Genomic DNA, 19,644 nt, shown 5'->3' on the forward strand with positions numbered 1-19,644 from the left:
AATGCCCTGTGCACGCCTGGACACTGTGACCCGCAGAGCAACGAGCTTGCTGGTACTGCTGCCCAGTGGGTGTTGCTCCTTTGTTGGGCCTTTGGACATGAGCCCGACCTAGGGAGTGGGGTTGGTCCAGGTGCGGAGACACAGCCCGAGTCTGGCCTTGGATCACCACCTGCTGTCTCTATGGCCGGGGCCTTCACTCAAGGACCGTCTTAGTCTCCCTGCTGGTGCATGGGGAAGAAACAACCCACGCTGCCCTGGCTGGTGTCCCCAATGGTTAGCGCATCAGCCCACACACCTAAGGGGCTCAGGCTTGATTCCCAGTCAAGGGCACATGCCTGGGTTGCATGCTTGATCCCAGCCCCAGTTGGAGCACATGCAGGAGGCAACCAATTGATGTGTCCCTTTCATCTCTCTCTCTCTCTGTCTCTCTCTATCTCTATCGCTGTCTCCCTCCCTCCCTTTCACTCTCTCTAAAAATCAATGGAAAAAATAGCCTGGAATGAGGATTAGCAATGACAACAAAATAATAATAATAATAATAATAATAATAATAATGCACACACCATAGGTAGGGAAGGAGTGCATGAGGTCATGGTCGCAATGTCAGGTGCATTCATTAGCCCCATTGTTGGTTTTGAGTTTCACTTGGTGGCTAAGATCCTTATACCCTGTAGCTCCAGGGAAGTGACCCCAACTAGCCCACTTCACAGATTAGAAGACTGAGGCGCTGGGATCTCATAGGAAGAGTGCACACTCCCCCATCCACAGGGGGCTGGGTGCTCCCCCTGCAGGAAGCTTGGCTTCTGGCTCCAGCCTCAGACAAGCAGGAGACATAGCCCCCCTCCTCCCCCCCAGAGCCCTGGGAGTGCCTTCCTCCCAGAGCCCGAGAACACGAAGTAGCGCGCACTGCGCCCCGTTATGTAACCTCCACCTCTGGTCTTCCACTGCGAAGCCTGCCCTATTTTTTGCTCTTGGCCTTCCGCCCCGTGGTGGGGGCTGGGCGCGTGCACCCCTGCTCTTCACACTGTAAAGGAAGTCGCAGCCCTATCAGATGGAAGGAAGCAGAAGTTTGCTCGGGGCTTTGACAAAGTAGCCGTCTCCCATCCCACGTGAGTGCGGGCTGCGGTGAGAGCTCCGTTCTAAATGCGGAGACAGGCCTGTGTCTTTCTTGTAAGTTGCCCGGAGTGGAGAGAAAGATTCTTCCAGATTTCAGAGAGGACCCTCGCAATCAAAGTCTTAGAAAAAGCCCCATCTCCTTGGCCTCGCCTCCTCACGCCGCCCTCTGTGTCTGTAACGCGGGGGACACATGAGCTGTGAGGAGGGACACACTATCCAAATGAAAGGCACAGGGTTGCCCAGACCCTGATGGGGAAGGCCTTGCAGAAATGAGTGGCCGAGGACTGGTACCCGGGGACACGTGTCTACTGATGGCATCGAGGTTAGATGTCAGCATCCCCAGGCCGTGGCAATCGTAGGCACCATGGGCGGGAAGTCTGCTGAGGACCAGGAGCCGGGCTTGCGCTCAGCCCCAGCTGCAGCCTGGGGAGGCGGGTGCCCCGCACACAGAGGCTGGGCAACGTGCTCACGAGAGCATCGCCGGGACCTGCACAGGGCGGGAGGTGGCAGGCCGCCCTCCGCTGCTCTGTTCAGGAACCTTTTCCTCTCTGCGTGTACATTCTACGTGCAAACGCCATCTAATTTATAAACTGAAATGGGGCACGTCCCTCAGGGCGCCACACGGGGCGTTGATCATGTGGGGAAAAATACCTTCTCTTTCCTGCTGGCGCTACTGGCCCCTGATGTCATAAGGAAGATTCCAGCAACGCTTCGTGAACCGATAGTCATTTTCATCATCGATCTGGTTGGCAAAGCCTGACTTGAACCGATAGAGAGAACAGGAGGCTGTTGATCGTCTGTGTTTTCCTCACATCGTGTCTATGCCGTGTGTTGCCGCAAAAATGTGAGTGTGTGTGCTCTGTCCCTGGCGCTGCCCCAGACTCTCTGGGGTGGTGGTTACATGGTACCCCATGAAGACACATAGGCACTTCCCAAAACGTGCCCAGTTCTGATAAGTGGAACTCAGAAAGGGATGGTGGGCCTGCCTGTCACGTCTGCTGCCTCCACGGAGCCAGGCCTGGAGATGCCGTGGGGTGGGTGGAGGGTGGCAGGTGTGGCCATTTCAGATCGAATCGCCTTCCACCTGCCTGCGGTTTATACAGCTGCCTGCACAATCTGGGGTGACGGGAAGCTCCAGGGAGCCTCCGTCTCCCCAGTTCCAAGAGGGGGTCACAAAGGCCCGATGGGGGGTGTTGCTGTGAGCTGATCCCCGGAAGGATTCCGGGTGCCATGGCTTTTGGGGCCACGCCGGGGCGCTCCCTGTTTTCGGCTGTTCTCTGTGGCAATCTCCAGAAGTGATGCAAAGATGTGGTAAAACTTTCACTCCTTCAAGGTCACTGCCCTTCGCCTGGAGGAGGGTGTGGCCCCAGGGAGCTCAGGCTGGGGGCAGGTGACAGCACACTGGCACCTGCGGAGGCAATTAGCTGCCGCCACCAAGACCTTTACGATAGTAACCAGCTGCCCCAGCCTGGTGCTCGAGCCCCGGCCTCGAGGGAACGCTCCGGGACACTGCTCTCCCAGGAGCCCGGCCCTGACCACAGGAGCTCGGTAAATAGGCCGGAGTTTGGCCTCCCCAGAGCCCAGGGCAATGATGCAAGGCTCCTCCGGAGCTCAGGTGCAAGGCAGCTGCTGCTGGACAGAGGACCAGGGGGGCGGGGGCCAGGGGAGGGAGGACAACAGGAGGGGAGCCTCGCCCACTCAGCCTCCCCCTCTGCTCAGAGGTTAGAGCCTCCCCACCCCCAGGCTCCTCTGGGCCTCCGCTTTCCTCCCTCTGTTGTTCTCTTGATTCGGGTCTCTCTAGCTCTTCCTCCCTCCGTGTGACTGTGTGTCTCCCTGGCACCCTGTGCCCTCCCTCCCGGCACCTGCACACGTGCACACTTGTCATTGCAGCCAACAGTGGACCCAGGGTTCTCCCCCCCAAAAAAGGTAGTTCATACAGCGTGGGCTAGTTTGCTTTTGCTGGGTGAATTCCCACTTTATTTCAGACATAGGTATCTATTCAACAAGCATTTATTGGGTGCTTCCTGCTCACCAGGCCCTGTTTCACATGTTGGGGGAACAGAAAGACCTGGCCCTAAATGTGGGCTGGGGGGAAGGCGATAGAGCAGTGAACATAAAACCAGGGATGTCAGAGGATGGCGAGTGCTACGAAGAAAATCCACGCAGATCACGGGGTAGACGTCGCTGTAGGCAGGAGAGAATGATCAGGAAAGAGTCTCTGGCCAGGGGGCAATGAGGTCATCTGAGTGAGGTGACCGAGAAGCGCATGTGGCTAAGTGGGGAACAGCATCCCAGGCAGAGGGAACAGAACGTGCCCAGGCTCTGAGGCTGAGGTCTGCTTGGCATGTGGCAGGAATGTCAAGGTGGAGGATGGCGAATAGATTCAGAGAAAGTCCTCTCTTCGAGTCTTTGAAATCTTTCTTCTAGATGGAGGTCATTCCCTTTTTACAAATGAGGAAAGTGGATCAGAAGATGTAAGATGTTGGCCTGATATCAAAGGCATTAAGTTAAGAAGTAGGATTCCCACTCAAGTCTCAGACTTGCCACTCTTCACAGTGCTTTCCTAAAGCTGGAGAGTGTGGAACGAAGTGAGAAGCCCAGGCTCCTGCTAACACCTCATCTGTTAAGAGCTGCGGGGACTCAGCTACAGTCCCATCTCCCAAGTGAGGAACGATCCCCGAACTTCAGGGAGAGGTTGAAATCTGAGCCCCAAACAACTGGTCACTTACAGCTAGGGAAACTGAGGCTCGGGAGGCCGAGCATCTTGTCCAGGGCCCATGGCGTGGAAGTGGTGAGGTCTGAATCCCAAGCCTCCCCACTCACCTTGTGGCGCGGGGCTGGCATACAAGAGTGACATGAGGTAGAAAGAGAAAAGCAAAACAAGAGGCCAGAAAACATATGATTGTGTTCTAGCATTTCATACGCGCCTTTCATCGAACCGCTGGGATTTCTGAGAAATTAGCAACAGCATTGAAGTGACAAAGACCGTTTTCCACCAAGAAAAAAAAAAATAAAGGTGATTATTTTCACCTCCCACCTGACTCTTTTTGTTTGAAAGAGCGAAAGGATTTTGAAAGAGTCGTTACATATATTTCTATCCCATGAGTGGGCAGCAGGGCCGTCAATGAATCACCCGCTTTCTGCAACTCTACAAGCAACCCAGACCCACATGCGAGAGACACAGTGAGGTTGTCCATGGCTGGGACCAGGGCCCAGAAGAGACAACCATTGAGGGTAGGACTGGAGGAGGGGAGGAGGGAGCGAGGGGCGAGTCCCCTGTCCCCTGCCTGGTCATGCTCATCACGGTGCGCGCTTCCTCAGCTGGGGGTGCAGTTACTTATTTGTTTATTGATTCTCGCCCTGGCTTCCTCATGGCACAAACACTTACTGGGACCTGGTGTCAGGCCTCGCGATCATCTGAGAACCCAAGACCAGCAAGACACAACCCCTGAGCTTTTGTGAGTTAAGTTTAGTTGTGAAGACAAGCCTGGGCCATTTCCAAATCTTAGCGATGGTAAATTGTGCTGCTCGGAGCATAGGGGTGCATACATTCTTTCTGATTGGTGTTTCAGGATTCTTAGGATATATTCCTAGGAGTGGGACCACTGGTTCAAATGGCAGCTCCATATTTAATTTTTTGAGGAGACTCCCTACTATTCCTCATAGTGGCTGTGCCAGTCTGCACTCCCACCAGCAGTGCACGAGGGCTCCCTTTTCTCCACATCCTCACCAGCACTTGTCATTTGTTGGTTTGTAGATGAGGGGAGGGTGGTTGGGTGGGAGGTGATCAACCAAAGACCTTGTATGCATATATGCAGAACCCACGGATGCAGACAGTGGGGTGAGGGGGGGGTGGCTGGAGGGGGGTTGATGAGGGAAAAAATGGAACATATGTAATACTTTCAACAATGAAATATTTTAAAAATTTAAAAAGAAAAAGAAAGAAAAGAAGCCTGGGGCCTTCCTGGGAGGCCCTCACCTGCTAAGGATGGACCCAGCATGGAGCTTGGGACAAGGGTCAGCCGAGGGGGGGAAGCGAGCGGGGGAGGCTGAGGCTCTTCATTCCCTGGAGACTCCCCCAAGGCCGGTGACCGCTATGGGTGGGGTGCACCCTTGGTGTGAGGCCCGGCTGCTGAGAGCCGGAGGGACGCCCAGCCGCGTCCGTGGGAGCAGCAGTGTTTGTGGGAGTGGGTGCTCTGTACTTGGAAACATTCACTATAGAGCCTCTGAAACCCAGGCTGAGTCACTTCCTCTGGCAGGAAAGCCCCCACCCCAGCCCCTCTCGGGGGTTCAGCCAGATCGAGGGAAACGCAAGAGGCCCCGGGCCCTCTAATCGAGATGCCAGGGTTTCTGTCTGACCAGGTGCACCCCGAATGGGCCCCAAGAATCACTCTCTGACTCTTGGGGCTTTCTGGGGCCTGAAACCAAATTCGCCGAGAAGTGAGGCCAGAGGAGGGGACAGAGAGCCCAGGCACCTTGTTGTGGGCAGAGGAGAATGGGCGGCTCCGGCCCCAGTGCCCGCTCAGATAGGATTGCATAAGCTTCTTCTTCTTTTTGTTATTTATTTATTTTAATTTTATTTTATTGTTTAAAGTATTACACATAAGCTTCTTAGGCCGCCTCTTCACCCAGAATAGAGGGCTCCTACCCACTCCATCCACGTGTGGGGAAAAATGAGCCCATTCCAAACCCTGCCCTCTGTCATCTGTGTTACACATATGAGGAATTGGCATGAAGAAGAATGCACTGATATCATCACCCCTAATACATGTGTGTGAGCATAAGTAATAAAGCAACTGTATCTATGCAATATCGTAGAAGCCAATATATGTTATTTGACGTAAAATGGGTCTTGAAGTCTTGTTTTAACTCTGGTAGCTTTCCGACGGCCCTAGAACCAAATCTGTCAACAGCCTGGAGGGCCAGGGGGAAGGAGCATTTCAGGGAAGATAAGAATCGCAGTATCAGTTAGTACCAGCTTGTTCATGAAACTTCAAAGCGGAAACCGAAGCGGGAGTCTATAGATGGCTCCCGAGAAAAAGCCCCGGTTTCTGCAAATCTTCCTTCTGTCTTTAATGAATGCTTAACCTCTTTGCCCTTGAACTTGGGCATTCTTACCAAGAGGCAGTTTTCACTCTCATGCGTGTGCTTTTTCCCCCTGCTTTTAATCCTGAAAATCTGTGGCCATGTCATCCGCTCCTTCTTAATTATACCATATTCTTTACATCTGTCCTGCTAAATAACTCTAATTGAAATAGCACCGGCGTGAATTTCTGTAATGTCCCCCCCAAGACATCCCGAAAGTGACTCCCGAGAAAACAGACTGAAGTCACAGCTGGAAGCGCGTCAAGGATCATTTCCATTTTTACATGATTAATTTGAATTTAATATCTTAAATCAAAACCTGATTAATTTAAATAAAATTTTGATGGTGCCCTGCTTCTAATATACATTGCAGTAATTAGATTCGGCTTAATGTGATTTTTTTCACATAATTAAAAAAAAGAGGGAAGTGAAGTGTGACAAGGAAATGTTGATACAAATCTGTCTAAATGTATAGAAGGGGACCCTGGTTGGGGACGTTCCTCAGGTGGAGAGAGGATGGGTAATGGCAGGGCCATCGGTGAGCCGAGGACAGATAGGACTGTGCTATCCTCATCCCTGATCGATGGCGACACAGCTTTCTAAAATGCAAAGTGATGCATGAATTTTATTTTTCAATAAATGAAAATTTCAGTGGGCCACGACACCGAGAAAGAAATAATGGGGAGTGTGCCATCTCAAATGCAAACTCTCATCTCTGTGCTTTAGACAGTGAGGGGACAACCCCTGTACCCCCAGACTGGTCAGGCTCCACACTGCGGGGTGCACACACAGCCCCGCCAGGGTCCAGACCCCCATCTTTGGAAACATGGCCTGGAGGGCCATGCTCCGAGGACCTTGCTCTGTATGACCTGCCCCTCGAGGCTGGGGGTTGTGACAAGCTTTTCCTTAAATTCAGACTTCTTTCCCCCAATTCCAGTGGGCTCAGAGTCACATAGGATGGGGGCCCTGAGGAATGCATAAACTTCCGTGCCCAGACAGCGTGGGGATGGTCACACTCCGGACAGTTCCAGCTCAGAAGCAAGAGGAATCAACCGGACAACGAAAGTCCCACACAGGGGTTTTGAAATGGTTTTCCTAAGGTGAACCTCTCCCCTCATGGGCCAACCACCCCGGGCCAGTTATGTTCCTTCTCGGATGGGAGTGTCACCCGTGATGGCAAATGATCGGACAGGAAGAGGGGTTTCCAGAGAGCCTACAGGACCCCGGCCTTGAGGAGATGGGCCTGGGAGGCCCCCTGAGCCAGAGGCCTGAGACAGCTAAGCTCCTACCAGGGTTCTGGGGGCGGGTGGTGCCATTGGCCGTGAGGGTCCCGCGGGGCAGGTCACATTTCTCAATGAACTTGGTCCTTCCTCCCTGGAACAGTGAGGCCGGAGCCAGCACCGGAAGGAGCCTGCCAGAGGGCAGAGCATACGGCAAGCGCTTCGTTCTGCTGCAACCTCTTCCATGTGAATGAAGAAACCTCAGGACCTGCCCGAGAAACAGGAACAGGTAAGTGCCTCGGCAGTATTCGAATACAGGCTGTTGTGATGGTAAAATCTCCAGTGTTCCTCACCCTTATACTTGAAATCCCCTTTGACTTGATCAATGCTATTTCTTAGGTGGCTCCCCTGTGCACAGTGCTGCAGGGCACGGGGTAGTAAAAGCCCTGCTCCCCAGGGCTTACAAGCAAAACCATGCCCAGTCTTTGTGAAATGCCTCCTGCCCAAAAGACTTACGACCTCCCTCTCTGCCTCCCTCCCGGCCTCCTTCCTGTTTCTCCCATTGTTCACTCCTTCCCACAAGGCTGTGCCCTAAAGGGTCCACTGTGACCTGTGGTCCCGGATCCCTACTCTCAAGGCCCCTGGAGAGAGAATCCCTCCAGGGCAGGCACATGTCTGTGGGCCTGGGACAGGGAGGAGGGAAGGACATGGTATACAGAGACTCATCAACACACCTCCGCCCTATTTTAAGTGGCCCTGGGCCACACTTAGCTTCATGCCATTGTTCATCTAGTGGTCCCTCCATGGGTGTGATGTGAGACTGTCACTGTGAGTTTGAGCAAAGATCAGGACATTTGAGGATTATGGTTTTGTTTTGTTTTGTTTGTTTTTTAATATAATTTTTTATCGATTTCAGAGAGGAAGGGAGAGGAAGAGAGAGATAGGAACATCAATGATGAGAGAGAATCATTGATTGGCTGCCTCCTGCACGCCCCCTACTGGGGATTGAGCCTGCAACCCCGGGTATGTGCCCTTGACCGGAATCGAACCTGGGACCCTTTGGTCCACAGGCAGGCACTCTATCCACTGAGCCAATCCAGCTAGGGCGAGGATTATGTTTTATATATGTTTTTATTGATTTCAGAGAGGAAGGGAAAGGGAGCGAGAGATAGGAACATCAATGATGAGAGAAGCATTGATCGGCTGCCTCCTGTACGCCCCCCACACGGGATGGAGCCTGCATCCTGAGCATGTGCTCTGACCAGGAATCGAACCATGATCTCCTGGTTCATAGGCCGATGCTCAACCCCTGAACCAAACCAGCCGGGCCGTTTGAGGATTATTTCAACACAGCTATGCCTCACGTCCTGGAAGGGAGAGCAGCCTTGGTCCCAGACTGTGTCCACACCACTAAGCATACGGAAAGGGAAGTCCCTTTAGTCATCGATTTTGATCCAAGCACCACGGAATGCACCTGGAAGTCACTCTCAGACTGCCCTTGGCTGCCCTGTGGACTTGGCCGTGTCCAGTTACGAGTGACAGAGGCTGCCTCTACTCTGACGGGTAACAACTGTAATTGCGCTAACCACTTCCATTCCTGGACACCCACACAGACAGCAACTGTGCTCCCAATTCCCATGCCTTATCCCCAGTCTTCTGACACCTCTGTTTAACACGCATTGTTCTAACCATTTTATAGACTTGAAAACTGAGGCCCAGGGAAGCAAAGGGACTTTGAGGGATTAGAATGAGCCTTTCTGCCCTCCCTGTGTGCGGCCCACACCACCTGTCCATCCAGGCACGCAGGTAATCATCCAGCCTCTTCGGGGGACCCTGGCTGCCAGACCCCAGCAAACCTGGGGCTCGAGTTCAAAAGGCTTTGTGTAGAGCAGTGGTTCTCAACCTTCTGGCCCTTTAAATACAGTTCCTCATGTTGTGACCCAACCATAAAATTATTTTCGTTGCTACTTCATAACTGCAATGTTGCTACTGTTATGAATCGTAATGTAAATATCTGATATGCAGGATGGTCTTAGGCGACCCCTGTGAAAGGGTCATTCGACCGCCAAAGGGGTCACGACCCACAGGTTGAGAACCGCTGGTGTAGAGGAACCAACAAACCTTCGGACACTTCGATGACAGAGGGAAGAACTCAAATGCGAATTTCAGGGAGATCGCTGACTTATTCTTCATCACAAAGGGCCTAACTTGACGACTTTCCAATCTGACAGCCAGGACTGTTGATGACAATCAACACTTTTCTTTCTGCATTTAGTTTTTCCCCTCTTTTGCATCTAATGCCAGTGCCAGCTGAAAATAGCTGAGTGGTGAATGTTGGACGGGAGAATTTCACTGAGTACAGCTTTTCTTTCTTTTTTTTTTTTTTTATGTTCAAGTTAAAGTCAAAACAAAATTAATCAGGAGAGGTTATCTACAATGAATCACCATTCCACTGGGGAGGAGGGGCTGGCAATATCGTGGGCAGCCTGGAAGGAGTGTTCTTTCAAACAGCCTGGTGGGCCACAGGCAGGAGAGAAAGACTCGGACCTTCTATTCAGCAGTGGGAATCGCCCCTCTCCCGCTCCGTCTAAGGGTCCTTTTCATTGGAAGGCAGCAGGCGTGAGGTTCCTAGGGGCTGTGACTGCAATGGTTCATGGAAAAGAAGCCAGGGCGAGCTGTGTCTGGCTACACTGTCACTGGGACCATCTTATCTGAGTTTACAGAGTTACTTCCCATTGGTACTTGCTGTGTGAATGAATGTCTACTAGATAAAACCCTTAGAAGCCCAGGCCTGAGCAAAGGGACCTTGTTCTTCTAGAGTCTTCCACACCTGCCCCTCTGCCTCTCCCCTTCCCCTACACTCCCCTCCCCCTCTTTCCTGTGTCTGATAGGAAGTCATTTCACTACCCGAAGCCTCCACCTTAGACAAATAGACTTAGTCATAGAGTCGTGGGATGCAGTGGAGACTTGCCCCCAAGCCCTGTTGGATAGAGGAGAAAACAGGTCAGAGAGGCCCTATGATTCATTAAGGTCTTATGATGGGAGAGTCCCACAGTCCAGGGGCCAGAATTCAGGCTTTGCCCGGCTAAGCCCAGTGTCTCTGAGGCTTAGTGTCTGGAGGGATCAGAAGGGCGCCCTCCCTCTGGAATCCCATACGAGGCGGTGACATGAGATTAAATGTGTGACGATTGAGACCATCTGCCCTGCGTGGTCGGATGGCCACGATAACATGACTTTCCTACTTGAGGAATCTTTGCCCGGGAAGAAAGCAGTTCAAATAGCTATTCCTGGGCCTTCCTGGGGAACAGCTCTTCTCCCTTTGAATCCAGAGGCAATGCCAAGCAATGTGTACTCCCCACGACTCCTCATCGTCCTCGCCGTGCTGTGAGCACTGATCCCAAACCATGATCCTGGACCCTCTCTTCACCAGTTCTAATCAGGCACTGCATTGCAAGACCTGCCGTAAGCCGGACTCCCAAACCCAGGAGCATCCTGGCATCATCCCCGTCACATCCCCGTCACCCCAGAGAGAGACAAGGCTAGGGCGTGCTCTCAGGAAGCATGCGCACTGGCAGGTCGTGTTTGGAGAGCCGGCATCCGGTGTGTGTCTCGGGAAAGCGTGTGCGTGCAGGTGAGCTGACAAAGGGTCTAGATCAGTGATGGCGAACCTTTTGAGCTCGGCGTGTCAGCATTTTGAAAAACCCTACCTTAACTCTGGTGCCGTGTCACATATAGAAATTTTTTGATATTTGCAACCATAGTAAAACAAAGACTTATATTTTTGATATTTATTTTATATATTTAAATGCCATTTAACAAAGAAAAATCAACCAAAAAAATGTGACACGCATGTCATAGGTTCGCCATCACTGGTCTAGATGATAAGCTGGGGGAGCCACATCCTGAAAAAGCAGCAACAACAAAAACACCTTCGTGAAGAGGGTAGAGAGGGAGCTCATTCCTCCCAGAGTCCCCACCCAGGGCAGGCACGGAGCCTCTGATGGGAACAGGGGGCCTCTGCCCTCCTGGGCACAGTTCTGTGGGCGATAGAGGTTGGTCGACACCTTGTGTTCCACGCCACCACGCAGAGATTGGGGGAGAGGCCCTCTCTGTGGGCCGGAAAGACTCTGGGACAATGTCACTTGACCTTGAAGGGAGCATCCAGTCTGAGGGGCTGGATAACGCCCTCCAGGGAGGTGGGCAGGAGCATGGCACAGGGGCTCCAGTCCGCCTGCTTCCCAGGCTGAGCACCGAGTTCCGCCCCCATGACCTTGGGCAAGTGGCTTGACCTCACGCTGAGAAGTGGGGAGAATAACAACAGGCCCCACCACAGCAGGTACAGGGCCGCACACATGCGGAGCCCCCAAGAAAGGCTGGAGGGTGTGAACCACTCTGACCCTCTGTCTTCTCCTCGGCCCACCGGGTCTGAGGAGCAAGGCTCCACTGTGTAAAACATGATTTTCCAAGTTCTACACGATCCCCGCGAGCTCCTGATGTAAAAGCAAAACCCATGGCCACCATCTCTATAGACACTCAAGTTCGGGTTTAGGGGAGACCATGCTCTTTCTGCTCCCAGCCCGCGGGGTAGCATCGGCCGTCTCTCCCGTCTCTGACCGTCTCCTGGCCCACAGGTGAGCGGGGAGGCAGCAGCTCACAGAGGAGCGGACGGACTCACCACCGCGCCTCCATCCTCACCTCCGCTGCCTCCACCCAGCTCATCTCCCAGCAACATCAGCTTTGCAAACCCAGCTCTGGCCCAAGACGTGAGGAATATCTCGGGCTTCGCTTCTCTATTGTAATAGATGTAAATTAATGTTTTGCCTTTGTTCGCCATGGTAATCATAGAGGCACGTCTATGTTCCTAACAGCTATCTTATTTTCAATTTGCAGAGTGTACCATGCTTAATCCCAGGAGGCAGCCCGTGGCTCCAGATATGAATGGCGGAAGATAATCAGTCCAGGGCAGGAGGTGCTGTCCGAGACCCAGAGCACGCACGTGCAGCAGCCTGAACAGAGGGGTCCTCCGGGGAACCCCAGCTGGTCACGGTCCCCCCCTCGCCACTGCCTTTGTGCAAAGCAGCTGCCTTCTTCATGAAAATGGAAATCGTGCCCATACTACAAGCTGGAGTTATTGGGGGTTGTTATTTGAGAATTCCCACCCCCGCCCCTGACCAATATTTCTCTTGATGATATTCGTGGCAGGTGACAATTTATTTTACTTTACTGTTTTTTGTTGTTGTTTTTTTTAACTCTGAGAGAAAGCACCAGGCCTATGTTGGTTATCTGTCACACTTAATGCCGATGGCAGATTAAGTGACCATCTATTAGAAAGGGCCTCAGAAGGTCCCGGGTCAGTAAGACAAATGCGCTGCCCAGCTCTGGTCATGTGCTGTTGCTGCGGGAGCTCTACCCCCAGCAGGAAATCAGTTATGGAAACAAGCAAGCCATCGGGCAGGCCGGGAACCAGGCAAGCTCCCAGCATGCAAGCTCCCAGCATGCACCCTGGGATTTCAGCCGGCAGTGCATCACAGGCAGGCCGGGCTCTGCCTTTATTTACCTGCTCAACCTGACGCACAGGAGTGTGTGTGCCTGGCACCAGGCCGGGCTGCAGGGTGTACAAGGGAGCAGGCACCGTGTGCACTCCCAGACTTAGGGAAGGCAGGTGGATCAAGGAACAACAGAGGCACTGCCAATGCCATTTGCTGTGGGCAAAGGAGGCAGAGCAGATTCCTTCTCTCTGAGAGAATCTGGGGGGCCTGCCTGGAGGAGGTGCCCCTGGAGCTGGTTTTGAGCAGGTAACTTACACTTTCATGTGACCAGGTAATTTTTCTTTCTTTACAGTTCTTCCAGGCAAATGGAACTGGAGGATGGCAACAGCTCATATACATGGAAGGTCAACTGTGCACCTGGCGCCTGGCACTATATGTCACCCCATTTGCTTTGTGTCACCTCGCTTAACCCGGGGACCTGGGAGTGGTCATTATTTACTAATGAGGACACCCAGGCACAGAGGTTCAGAAGCATGTCCCAGGATTCTCGGGGAGAGGGGCCAGGTCAAGGTTTGAACCCTGGCCTTTCTGCTCTGCTAGGTGCTCCTGCGGCGTCAGCCTGGACCCTGCCAGGTGGTGGAGGGAGAAACGCACAGGGCATCATAGGACGTCCTCCACTCCAAACCCACACCGTGTCCTTCTCAGCCATTCACCGTCCACTGCCTGTGGCCTTGACAAATCCACAGGTCTGAGCACAAGGGCGGATTTTGCTGTAATTCAAATCAGTTCAGTAAAAGAAATCTGAATGCACTTTAAGGGCATTTCCCCCCTTTAGCACATGAGCGAGGGGACTTCCCCTCTAAGGAGCGAAATGTCATTTCATCTTTAATTCTTCGAGTCCACGGAACCAGTGCTGCTGGAACAATGTGTGTGCCTGTGTGTGTGGGTGTGCCTGCCTGTGTGTCTGTGTGTGCACGTGTTTGTGTGTGTGCACCTGTGTTTATGCGCACACACAAACTCTTCCAGCAGTGTGAGGCTCCACAGACTTTAATAATGAAAGACTGTATATGTGTATTTATAGAGAGAAACAGCCAGCCTTCAGACCAGCTTCGAAGGTGTGCGCAGGGATGGAACCTGTGCAGACCTGTCCCTGGCATCTGACACACTGTCACGTGCCGAGAGGTCTCCTCTGGGCATTTCTGAATTCTGATGCGATGTGGTTGCATGGGGTGCTTTGTCGCCAAATGTAAACATATTTAAGAAAACTACTTACTGCAGGAAGGGAGAAGGCGGCTCAAGAATGTTCTGGAGTGTGTCCCCCTGCAGCCAGGTCCAGGAAGGACACACGTCCTCAAAAGCAACATGAGGGGGTGCCGTGGGGGCCATTCCATCGGTAAACCCTGAACTGCTGGTCAGAAGTCACACTCAGAACCACCTTCCCTTATACGTCAAGATCATTTATTATTTCAGGGAAAAACAACATGTAGACCCAAGGAGAGGGTATGAAGACTCCGCACAGGAAAGCCAGAGCAGAGAATGCACAGCCAGCCTCCAGGGGGGGAACCCCATCTGGGCGGGACCACCCCGGGCCTCCACCCATGGATCTTATGGTGAATGAGGTGGTAGCCCTGGGAGACGCCATGGAGGCTTCCTCAGTGCAGGCGGGACCAGCCAGCCGTGTCCCCACTCTGGGTGCAGCTCTGACATTGGGTGCTCATTGTGCAAAAAGTGTCGCTCCCTCCTGTTCCATGGGGTTCAAGGAGGAGGGGCCGCAGCTGAGCAAAACGGAGCTCTCTGCAAAGGAGCTCTGTCTGCGGGACATGCGTGTGAAAGGGTGGGGACATGCATGTGGAAGGGTGGGACATGCGTGTGGAAGGATGGGGCATGTGTGTGGAAGGGTGGAACATGTGTGTGGAAGGGCGGGGCATGTGTGTGGAAGATGTGTGAGGAAGGGTGGGACATGTGTGTGGAAGGGTGGAACATGTGTGAGTAAGGGTGGAACATGTGTGTGGAAGGGTGGGGCATGTGTGTGGAAGGGTGGAACATGTGTGAGGAAGGGTGGGACATGTGTGTGGAAGGGTGGAACATGTGTGTGGAAGGGTGGGACATACATGTGGAAGGGTGGGGCATACATGTGGAAGGGGGGACATACATGTGGAAGGGGGGACATACATGTGGAAGGGTGGAACATACATGTGGAAGGGTGGGACATACATGTGGAAGGGCGGGGCATGTGTGTGGAAGGGTGGGACATACATGTGGAAGGGCGGGGCATGTGTGTGGAAGGGTGGGACATACATGTGGAAGGGTGGGACATACGTGTGGAAGGGTGGAACATGTGTGAGGAAGGGTGGAACATACATGTGGAAGGGTGGGACATACATGTGGAAGGGGGGACATACATGTGGAAGGGGGACATACATGTGGAAGGGTGGGACATACATGTGGAAGGGTGGGACATACATGTGGAAGGGCGGGGCATGTGTGTGGAAGGGTGGGACATACATGTGGAAGGGTGGGACATGCGTGTGGAAGGGTGGGACATACGTGTGGAAGGGTGGGGCATACGTGTGGAAGGGTGGGACATACATGTGGAAGGGTGGAACATTCGTGTGGAAGGGTGGGACATACATGTGGAAGGGTGGAACATGTGTGTGGAAGGGTGGAACATACGTGTGGAAGGGTGGAACATGTGTGTGGAAGGGTGGGACATACATGTGGAAGGGTGGGACATACGTGTGGAAGGGTGGGACATACGTGTGGAAGGGTGGGACATATGTGTGGAAGGGGGGGCATACGTGTGGAAGGGTGGGACATACGTGTGGAAGGGTGGGACATACGTGTGGAAGGGCGGGGCATGTGTGAGGAAGGGTGGGACAGGGTCCCTGAGAGCATTTCCTGCCACCTCTCCTGGAACAGGGCTGACCCACCACATCTGCCCGCGGGTGAGGAGTGAACGCTCACATGCCTCCTTGCAGCGTCTCAGTGGCCTGGAAGCATGGCCCCCAGAGCACCTTCACGCCGATGCTTGACCGAGGGCCTGCCCTCGCCGGAAGCGCTGTGGCCCGTTGCCCAGGGCGGGCCCCTGCCACCTCGAGGAAGGATGCACAGTGGCCCCTGGGAGATTTCTCTCAGGATCGTTTCCTGCAAACCCGCAACATGTGAGCGCGCTCACGGGTCTGCCTTTCCGCACCCATCCCATGGGCGTGCATGAAGGTTGGAGCCACGTGTGGTCACAAAGCCAGACCAGTTTCCTGTGGCCCCTTCTCCCCTCCCCGCCTGGATGGATGTCCACGCAACTTTGATGGAAATAACAAGGACCTAACGCTGTCCCTGGGAAGACCCCCTTGACCAAGTCCCAAATCCCGTACACTGTAGCCGAGGGGCCCGGCAAGGGTGCCGGACACCCCCGCCCCGGGGTCACTGGGATGGGAACGCTGCCCGCGTCCTGGGCGTGTGGAAGGATCGAGTGAGTTGCTTGCTCTGGGGAGACTTCGGAGCCCAGCGGAGTCATGCACTGAGCATCACTATCATGATATTAGCAAGGAATCGAAGGGCCATTCCTTGTCACTCTGTGTTAGAAGACACCCTGCCCTTATCACCGTCCTTCCCCCCCAAAGTGTTCTCTTCCTTCGAAAACATCTTTTTAAAAAAAACACTCCTTGAAGTTGAATCATAACAAACCAAAGCAGTTGTTATTAACAGCAACATAAACACAGAGGACGGGGGACTCCTCCGACCCTCCTCTTCCACAAGGACAAGGCCTGAAATCCAGCCCTGATTGTTCTTATTTCCACCTGCACATGCTCGGTGAGCAAGGGGCGAATAAAGGAGCCCATCCAAGCCAGCCTTCCCTGTGCTGGGCTCCTCCGCCTCATGCTTTGGTTTCTCACCAACTGAAAACAAAACAAAACAAAACTTACTGCATATGTTAAAGGCTCTTCTTAGTCTGAACAGTGCCATGCCAGAACATATTCGCCTTCCCCCACCATGATGTCGGGGAGTCCGACCCACGGGCCCACAAGTTCTTTGTCGCAGCTCTAGCCGCGTGAGAGAGAGCGGGGGGTGACCTTCCGCACCAAGGCACCCCACACCTGGAAGTGGGGAGCTTCAGCTGTTGGTAAAAATAACCTCCCGGGCTGGGAGGCAAACTCGGTTGTTTGAAAAGTAAAACAACTTAAAGAGCCAGGCCCAGGCGCCAGATTCATTTTCATTTTTAACAGCGTTTCCCAAGGGCCACTCCACTGTGGACCCTTCCGGCCAGTGTTCACGGAGCTTGGAGGAACGTGGCCGTGGCCTTTTTCAGAAGATGGAATGTCAGGCATCAACCTTCTTTCTGACATCATCTCCTTTGGGCTTCATGTCCGTGGGTTCCCACAGCCTTGGTTCCCACTGTCATAGGACAGAGCCCCCTTCCTGTGTTGTCCATTTATATCCATCCTTCACCTTGGAGCATAGCGACAGAAGACCGCATCCTTGCTCCTATTGTAACTCTGGTGCTTCATTCAGGGCTTTGTATTTATTGACAGAAGGATGGAGGGCAGGGATGCGGGAAAAGAAGGAAGGGAGGGAGGGCTCTTAACCTTGTGTTCAGAGAGAACTTCTGAGCAATTTCTCTCATAAAGAGTTAGAGAACTTTGCCCTGTGAGACTAGAACAAGAAACACAGGCTAGAGTGCTTTAAGACATAGGTTTGAGTTTAAATTCTGAAAATTCTCCGCAAACTCTTAATAGAGGGCTACAGCAGCAACCCCTGCGCCAAGTGCTAGAGAAGCAACCTGAGGTACTACCCGTGGCCTGGAAGATTCGGGTGTTCAAGAGACAGCTTCCATGACACGCCCCTCTGATCCCCATCATCAAGAAGCTGCTGGGTAAGTGTGGGGTCGCTAGGATGTATGAACAGGAGCTAGAGATGTTGGGTGAAGATCTTGAGCAAGACTCTTTAACTCTAAGGCCATAGATGAATGTATGAAAACACTTGCCGAACTGCTAAATCTTAACACCATTAAGAAGAAATTATTGTGTAGAGTATATGATTGCCTTTACTAACATCATATGTTATAGGTTTTCATACCTACATGTCCCCCTGATCCAGAGATCCCCTCTTCAAATGCAAGAGCAAATTGCCCCCAGATGGTTGCTACCTTCTTGGCAGTCTTTCTGAGCAATGGGCAGAGGCCGAGTCCTGTCCTGGGTTGAACTTTAATGGCCTCCTCATCATTCTGCTGCTGTCTATGACACAGGGCTCCTGGAGATCTCTGCATCTTCAACGGAAGGTTGGAGAGTGGGGGCTCCCTGCCGCAATGGTCCCACATCACCTTTCCCGCTGATCTAGACTCAGGAGATGGGCCTCACAAACTGAGGGCAAATGTCATGGTTAGACTTTAGGTTCTGGGTGAGAAGGAGTTGGGAGAAGACACCCTTTCTGACTTTAATTGTACGGTCCCTGTAGATTATGAGCCTGCACTGTCTGGGAGCCTGGGTGCAGCTTGAACTAGATGTTCACATCTGGAATGCAGTTCAAAGAAACGCTGCCCAGCCCATGAGGAGGGGGCGGGGGGCGGCCAGGAAACCCTTTGGTCGCCTCCTGCTTTCAACAAGTAGCACCTATACCCCTTGTCAAGGTAGCCTCAGGGCCCAAAGGAGAGTAGTGAGCTCCTCAGAAGAGCAAAACAGTCGGGGAAGGGGAGGCATGCCCATCGCCACAGGACGCTGGCATTGACGAGTCTTAGCTCCTTAAGAGCACTGGCGCCTTCCCGTCCCCCGACTAGCCTGGGGGTCTGCTAATCTTGAGGTCAGCACAGCAGATGCGGAGAACTCCTCGCCATTTAAGCCATTTAAACAGCAGGCTGTGCCCTGGGACAGCACTTTACAGTTTGCAAAGCAGTTTCCTACAAACGACACCGACACCGTCACACCACAGCCCTGGAGCTGCCTGGGGTGTAGGGCGTGGGCACTCTTGTTGTCTTTTTCTCCTTTTTCTACAAGAGGAAAGTGAGTCTCAGGGGAATTAGGGATTTTCCCAGGCTGCACTGTGGTAATCACTACCTAGACCTTCAGCATCCTTCTTTTGTTCTGGAAAAAATAACTGTTCCACCAGCTAGCCTCATGCCTGTCCCCTGCTGGGAGAAGACTCTGGCTGCCTCCTACCACTGCCATGGGGGTGGGGTGCACTCTCTGGATCTCCACCCCCCTCCTGGACGCCACCAAGCATCTCCAACTTTGTTCTGGCCACACTCGGGAGCCTCCTGTCTGAAGACTGAGTGGGCTGCATGAGTTACCAGCTAATCTCTCAGGATCCTCCTTTCACTAGGCCCCACGGTCATTCTTCAGACCAGGTGGGCCTGTTCCTTGCTCCTCCTCCTTGTCACACACCTGAAGGACTCAGTGCCGCTCAGGATGGCTACCACTCCCCTGCATGCTGGATTTCTCTCCATAGGCACAGTCTGTGTAGCTCCTGACAGCACATTGACCCTGGAAGACAGGCCAGTAGTTGACCAAAGCATTGTGTAGGCAACACAGAGCAGGGACACACTTTGTCCATGACCCGTGGCCTCTGCTTTTCTTAGGTGATTCTCTGCCATCCGTTAGCCATCTTGCCTGTTTTCACTGATACCTGAGCCTGTGACTCCCCAATCAATCTCTCTTTCTCTTCCAGGTAGGACTGAGTTTTCACATTGGGCACAACTCCAGAGACGCCGTGGCCTTGGTGGGGGGGCAGGTGTTAGAGGCCTT

General features: G+C 53.1%; 1 long non-coding RNA gene across 1 annotated transcript; it reads left to right on the forward strand.

Moving 5' to 3' along the window:
* The first annotated feature begins 1,860 nt into the window (after positions 1 to 1,860).
* Positions 1,861 to 12,535, forward strand: LOC139001737 (uncharacterized). The gene is made up of 3 exons (XR_011470098.1): positions 1,861 to 1,960; positions 7,585 to 7,710; positions 12,312 to 12,535. It is a non-coding gene; the product is annotated as an uncharacterized lncRNA (long non-coding RNA).
* Positions 12,536 to 19,644: the final 7,109 nt, after the last annotated feature.

The sequence above is a fragment of the Myotis yumanensis genome, unplaced genomic scaffold (assembly GCF_028538775.1).
Source record: "Myotis yumanensis isolate MYYU_CA2020_CCGP unplaced genomic scaffold, mMyoYum1.0.hap1 SCAF_1, whole genome shotgun sequence".
In the NCBI taxonomy this organism is placed as follows: Eukaryota; Metazoa; Chordata; class Mammalia; order Chiroptera; family Vespertilionidae; genus Myotis; species Myotis yumanensis.